The sequence below is a fragment of the Macaca thibetana genome, chromosome X (genome assembly GCF_024542745.1).
Source record: "Macaca thibetana thibetana isolate TM-01 chromosome X, ASM2454274v1, whole genome shotgun sequence".
In the NCBI taxonomy this organism is placed as follows: Eukaryota; Metazoa; Chordata; class Mammalia; order Primates; family Cercopithecidae; genus Macaca; species Macaca thibetana.
In genome coordinates, this window is record NC_065598.1 from 101,593,326 (window position 1) to 101,599,325 (window position 6,000).

Genomic DNA, 6,000 nt, shown 5'->3' on the forward strand with positions numbered 1-6,000 from the left:
AAATCAGTTAAAGACAATTACAATGAACAAGTTGAGGGATGATGATGGCTTGGACCAGGGTAGTAGCATTGGAAGGAGTGAGAAGTTTGAAATATTTTGTGAAGGTAGAGTCAACGGAATGTCCAGATTCATTATATTTAAAGAGTAAAAGAAAGAGATAAGTCAAGGATTATTTCAAGGTTTGTGTTCTGTGCAACTGGAGGGATTAAATTGCCATGAACTGGAGGAGCATGGGGACCCATACCTATAATCCCAGCACTTTGGGAGGTCGAGTTGGGAGGACTGCTTGAGCCTGGGAGTTGAAGAGCAGCTTGGGCAACATAATAAGATCCTACCTCTAAGAAAAATAAATTTAACAAATTAGCATGGTGCAGTGGCATGCACCTGTAGTCCCAGCTACTCAGGAAGCTGAATTTGAAGGAGCACTTGAGCCTGGGAGATCGACGCTGGTGAGCTATGATTGTGCCACAGCACTCCGGCCTGAGTAATAGAGTAAGACCCTGTCTCAGAAAAAAAAAAAAAAAATGCTATCAACTAAGATGAAGAAAATCAAAGATGCAGCAGGGTATTTGTTTGCCTGGTTTTTGTTGCTGTAATTTGTTTCCTGTTTGCTTTAAGGGTAGATCAGTAAGTTCATTTCAAATGTGTTAAATTTAAAATGTCTACCAGACAGGCAAGAGGAAATGTCAAGCAGACAGTTGAAGAGTTGTATAGATCGTAATACAACCACAAGTTGAGAAAGATTACATGGAGATGAAGTAAATAGAGAAGAAAAGTGGTCTAGGAATTGAGTCCTGGGGCTCTCTAATCTGTAGAGATTTAAATTAGTAGGAAGAACAAAAAAGACTAAGAAAGAGTGACCATGTTATAGGTGAAGAACCAATAATGAGCGACGTCCTGGAAATCAAGTAAAAAAAGTATTTCCAGGAGTAGGGAGTGAGGAATTATATCAAATGCTAATAGATCATGTAAGATGAAGAATGGGAATTGACCATTGGCTACAGCAATATGGAGGTAATTAGCAACATTGACAAAAGCATCTTCAGTGGGATCTTGAGGACAAAAATCTGATTGGAGTTGGTTCAAGAGAAATGGGAGGAGAGGAATTAGAAACAGCAAATATAGAATACTTTTTAATACAATTAGGACACTGAATAAGAGTATAGCTTTGGCATGGTTTGTATATTGAGAGACAGGAAGACACAGAATGGAAGGATGCTCTTATTCCCAAATCTGATGTATATGTAGCCCTATAATTTGTGGAAGTCAATTCCAGAAGATGGGCTGAACAGGCATACAACTTTCTAGGAAATTGGAAGGAGGCAAATGTATGCATTTGGAGGGAGCAGGAGTATGTATCAATTTGAAGGCCTCTGCTTTTATTATCTGAAATATATTGTGGAGAATTGATATTATTTCTCCATTAAATGTCTGGCAGAATACACCACAGAATAATCTGGGTTTGGTGATTTTGGGGGAAAGGTTAATTACTGATTCAATGTCTTCAGTAGGTACAGGCCTACCAAGTAATCTATTTCCCCTTGTGTGAGCTTTTTTAGTTTGTGGCTTTCAAGAAATTAGCCCATTTCATCTAAGTTATCAAATTTGTGGGCATAGATTTGGTTGTTCATAGTGTTCCATTATTATCTTTAAATGTCCATTGGACCAGTAGTGATGACCTCTAATTTCATTTCATTTCACTTCATTTCATTTTTTCATCTCATTTCATCGCATTGGTAATTTACGCCTTTTCTCTTTTTCTCACGCTTAGCCTGGCTAGAGGTTTATTGATTTTACTCATCCTTTCCAAGAACTAGCTTTTCATTTCATTGATTTTTTTCTATTTTTATTACTCTTTCAAATTTTTATAATAATTTCTGCTCAAATTTTTATTTTTTATTTTCTTCTGTTTGTTTTAGGCTTAAGTTGCTCTTCTTTTTCAGGTTCCTAAGGTGGAAGCTTGGATTACAGATAGTAGATCTTTCTTCTTGTATAATATATGCATTTAATGCCATAATTTCTGTCAAGCACTGCTTTTGCAGTATATCAAAATTTTGATAAAATTTCTTTTCATTTTAACTTAGCCCAAAATATTTTAAAATGTTTCCTGAGACTTTTTGACCCATGTTTTACTTAGATGTGTATTTTTAAATTTCCAAATGTTTGAGAATTTTTCAACTATATTTTTGTTATTTACTACTAGTTCAATTTTAGTGTGCTCTGAAAACATACTTTGTATGATATCTATCATTTTAAATTTGCTAAGGTGTGTTTTGTGGCCCAGAATGTAGTCTATGGTGGTGAATATTCCATGTGAGCCTGAGAAGAATGTGTGTGCTATAGTTGTTAGATGCATTCCATCAATATCAATTTGATCAAGTTGAATGATTGTGCTATTCAGATGAACTATATCCATACTAATATTCTGCTTGCTTGATCTATCAGTTGTTGACAGGATTTTATGAAGTCTACAAATATTTACTTTTATTTTATTTAATTATTATTTTTTTTTTTAGAGGGAGTCTTGCTCTGTTACCCAGGCTGGAGTGCAGTGGTGCCATCGCGGTTCAGTGCAACCTCTGCCTCCCAGGTTCAAGGGATTCTCTTGCCTCAGCCTCCAGAGTAGCTGGGATTACAGGCACGTGCCACCACACCTGGATAAATTTTGTATTTTTAGTAGAGATGGGGTTTCGCCATGTTGGCCAGGCTGGTGTCAAATTCCTGACCTCAAGTGATCCATCCACCTTGGCCTCCCAAAGTGCTGGAATTACAGGCATGAGCCACCAGGCCCAGCCAAGTCTCCAAATACAATAGTGAATTTTCTATTTCTATTTTTGTTCTATCAGTTTTGCTGCATGTAATTTGGTGCTTTATTGTTAAGTGAATATACATTAAAGGTGTTATGTGTTCTTGGATAATTGACCCCTGTATCATATGCAATGTCCATCTTTATCTCTAATAATTTTCCTTATCTTGAAATATGCTTTGTCTGAAATTAATAGCTATTCCAGCTTTTTTATGAGTATATATCTTTCATCAACTCAACTTTTAACCTAGCTGAGCCTTTATATTTAAAGTGGGTTTCTTATAGACAATACCTGGTCAGGTCTTGTTTTTTATTCACTATGACCATCTATGTATTTTAATTGGCATATTTGCACATTTATAAGTGATTATTGATATAGTCACATTACAATCTACTATGCTTGTTACTGTTTTCTATTCACTGTACTTGTTCTTTATTTTATCCTGCTCTTTTGCAACCTTCATTAATTTTAATTGAGCTACTTTTTCTTTTCTTTTATTCAGAGATAGGATCTCACTCTATCACCCAGGCTGAAGTACAGTGGTGCCATCATAGCTCACTGTATCCTTGAATTACTGGGCTTAAGCAATCCTCCCACCTTATCCTCTCAAAGTGCTGAAAGTACATTCCACCATGCCTGGCCTTAATTCAGCTTCTCATTTTATCTCCTCTGATGGCATATCAATTTTATTTATTTTAAAAACATTTAGTGGTATCCCTAGGATTTGCAATATGCATTTTAAACTGATCTATAGCTACCTTCTAATAACACTATGCCACTTGTAGCATAAGTATCTTAGAGTATTTTCAGTTCTTCGGTCCTATTATGTCATTGGTACCATCCATCTTATGTCTCCATATACTATAATTTCTCAATATATTTTATTATCATTATTACTCTAAAAAACCGTTTCTTTTTAGATCAATTAAGAAAAAGAAAAATAAGAAAATAAGATTTTATTTTACCTTCATTTATTGTTTCTCTGACACTCTTCCTGTCTTTACATAAATCAAGTTTCTCACCCATACAATTTTCTTTTCTCGAAAGAAAATATTTTAACATTCCTTGAAGGGTAAATGTGCTGCAATGAAATTTCTTAGTTTTTGTTTGTTTGAATAAAGTTTAATTTCTCCTTCACTTTATTTTATTTTTTTAATTAATTAATTAATTATTATTATTATACTTTAAGTTCTAGGGTACATGTGCATAACGTGCAGGTTTGTTACATATGTATACTTGTGCCATGTTGGCGTGCTGCACCCATCAACTCGTCAGCACCCATCAACTCGTCATTTACATCAGGTATAACTCCCAATGCAATCCCTCCCCCCTCCCCCCTCCCTATGATAGGCCCTGGTGTGTGATGTTCCCCTTCCCGAGTCCATGTGATCTCCTTGTTCAGTTCCCACCTATGAGTGAGAACATGCGGTGTTTGGTTTTCTGTTGTTGTGATAGTTTACTAAGAATGATGGTTTCCAGCTGCATCCATGTCCCTACAAAGGACACAAACTCATCCCTTTTTAAGGCTGCATAGTATTCCATGGTGTATATGTGCCACATTTTCTTAATCCAGTCTGTCACTGATGGACATTTGGGTTGATTCCAAGTCTTGGCTATTGTGAATAGTGCTGCAATCAACATACGTGTGCATGTGTCTTTATAGCAGCATGATTTATAATCCTTTGGGTATATACCCAGTAATGGGATGGCTGGGTCATATGGTACATCTAGTTCTAGATCCTTGAGGAATCGCCATACTGTTTTCCATAATGGTTGAACTAGTTTACAATCCCCACAACAGTGTAAAAGTGTTCCTATTTCTCCACATCCTCTCCAGCACCTGTTGTTTCCTGACTTTTTAATGATCGCCATTCTAACTGGTGTGAGATGGTATCTCATTGTGGTTTTGATTTGCATTTCTCTGATGGCCAGTGATGCTGAGCATTTTTTCATGTGTCTGTTGGCTGTATGAATGTCTTCTTTTGAGAAATGTCTGTTCATATCCTTTGCCCACTTTTTGATGGGGTTGTTTGGTTTTTTCTCGTAAATTTGTTTGAGTTCTTTGTAGGTTCTGGATATTAGCCCTTTGTCAGATGAGTAGATTGCAAAAATTTTCTCCCATTCTGTAGGTTGCCTGTTCACTCTGATGGTAGTTTCTTTTGCTGTGCAGAAGCTCTTTAGTTTAATGAGATCCCATTTGTCAATTTTGGCTTTTGCTGCCATTGCTTTTGGTGTTTTAGACATGAAGTCTTTGCCCATGCCTATGTCCTGAATGGTACTACCTAGGTTTGCTTCTAGGGTTTTTATGGTATTAGGTCTAACATTTAAGTCTCTAATCCATCTTGAATTAATTTTCATATAAGGAGTAAGGAAAGGATCCAGTTTCAGCTTTCTACTTATGGCTAGCCAATTTTCCCAGCACCATTTATTAAATAGGGAATCCTTTCCCCATTTCTTGTTTCTCTCAGGTTTGTCAAAGATCAGATGGCAGTAGATGTCTGGTATTATTTCTGAGGACTCTGTTCTGTTCCATTGGTCTATATCTCTGTTTTGGTACCAGTACCATGCTGTTTTGGTTACTGTAGCCTTGTAGTACAGTTTGAAGTCCGGTAGCGTGATGCCTCCAGCTTTGTTCTTTTGACTTAGGATTGTCTTGGAGATGCGGGCTCTTTTTTGGTTCCATATGAAATTTAAAGCAGTTCTTTCCAATTCTGTGAAGAAACTCATTGGTAGCTTGATGGGGATGGCATTGAATCTATAAATAACCTTGGGCAGTATGGCCATTTTCGCGATATTGATTCTTCCTATCCATGAGCATGGTATGTTCTTCCATTTGTTTGTGTCCTCTTTTATTTCACTGAGCAGTGGTTTGTAGTTCTCCTTGGAGAGGTCTTTTACATCCCTTGTAAGTTGGATTCCTAGGTATTTTATTCTCTTTGAAACAATTGTGAATGGAAGTTCATTCATGATTTGGCTCTCTGTTTGTCTGTTACTGGTGTATAAGAATGCTTCTGATTTTTGCACATTAATTTTGTATCCTGAGACTTTGCTGAAGTTGCTTCTCAGCTTAAGGAAATTTTGGGCTAAGACAATGGGGTTTTCTAAATATACACACATGTCATCTGCAAAGAGGGACAATTTGACTTCTTCTTTTCCTAACTGAATACCCTTGATTTCTTTCTCTTGCCTGAAT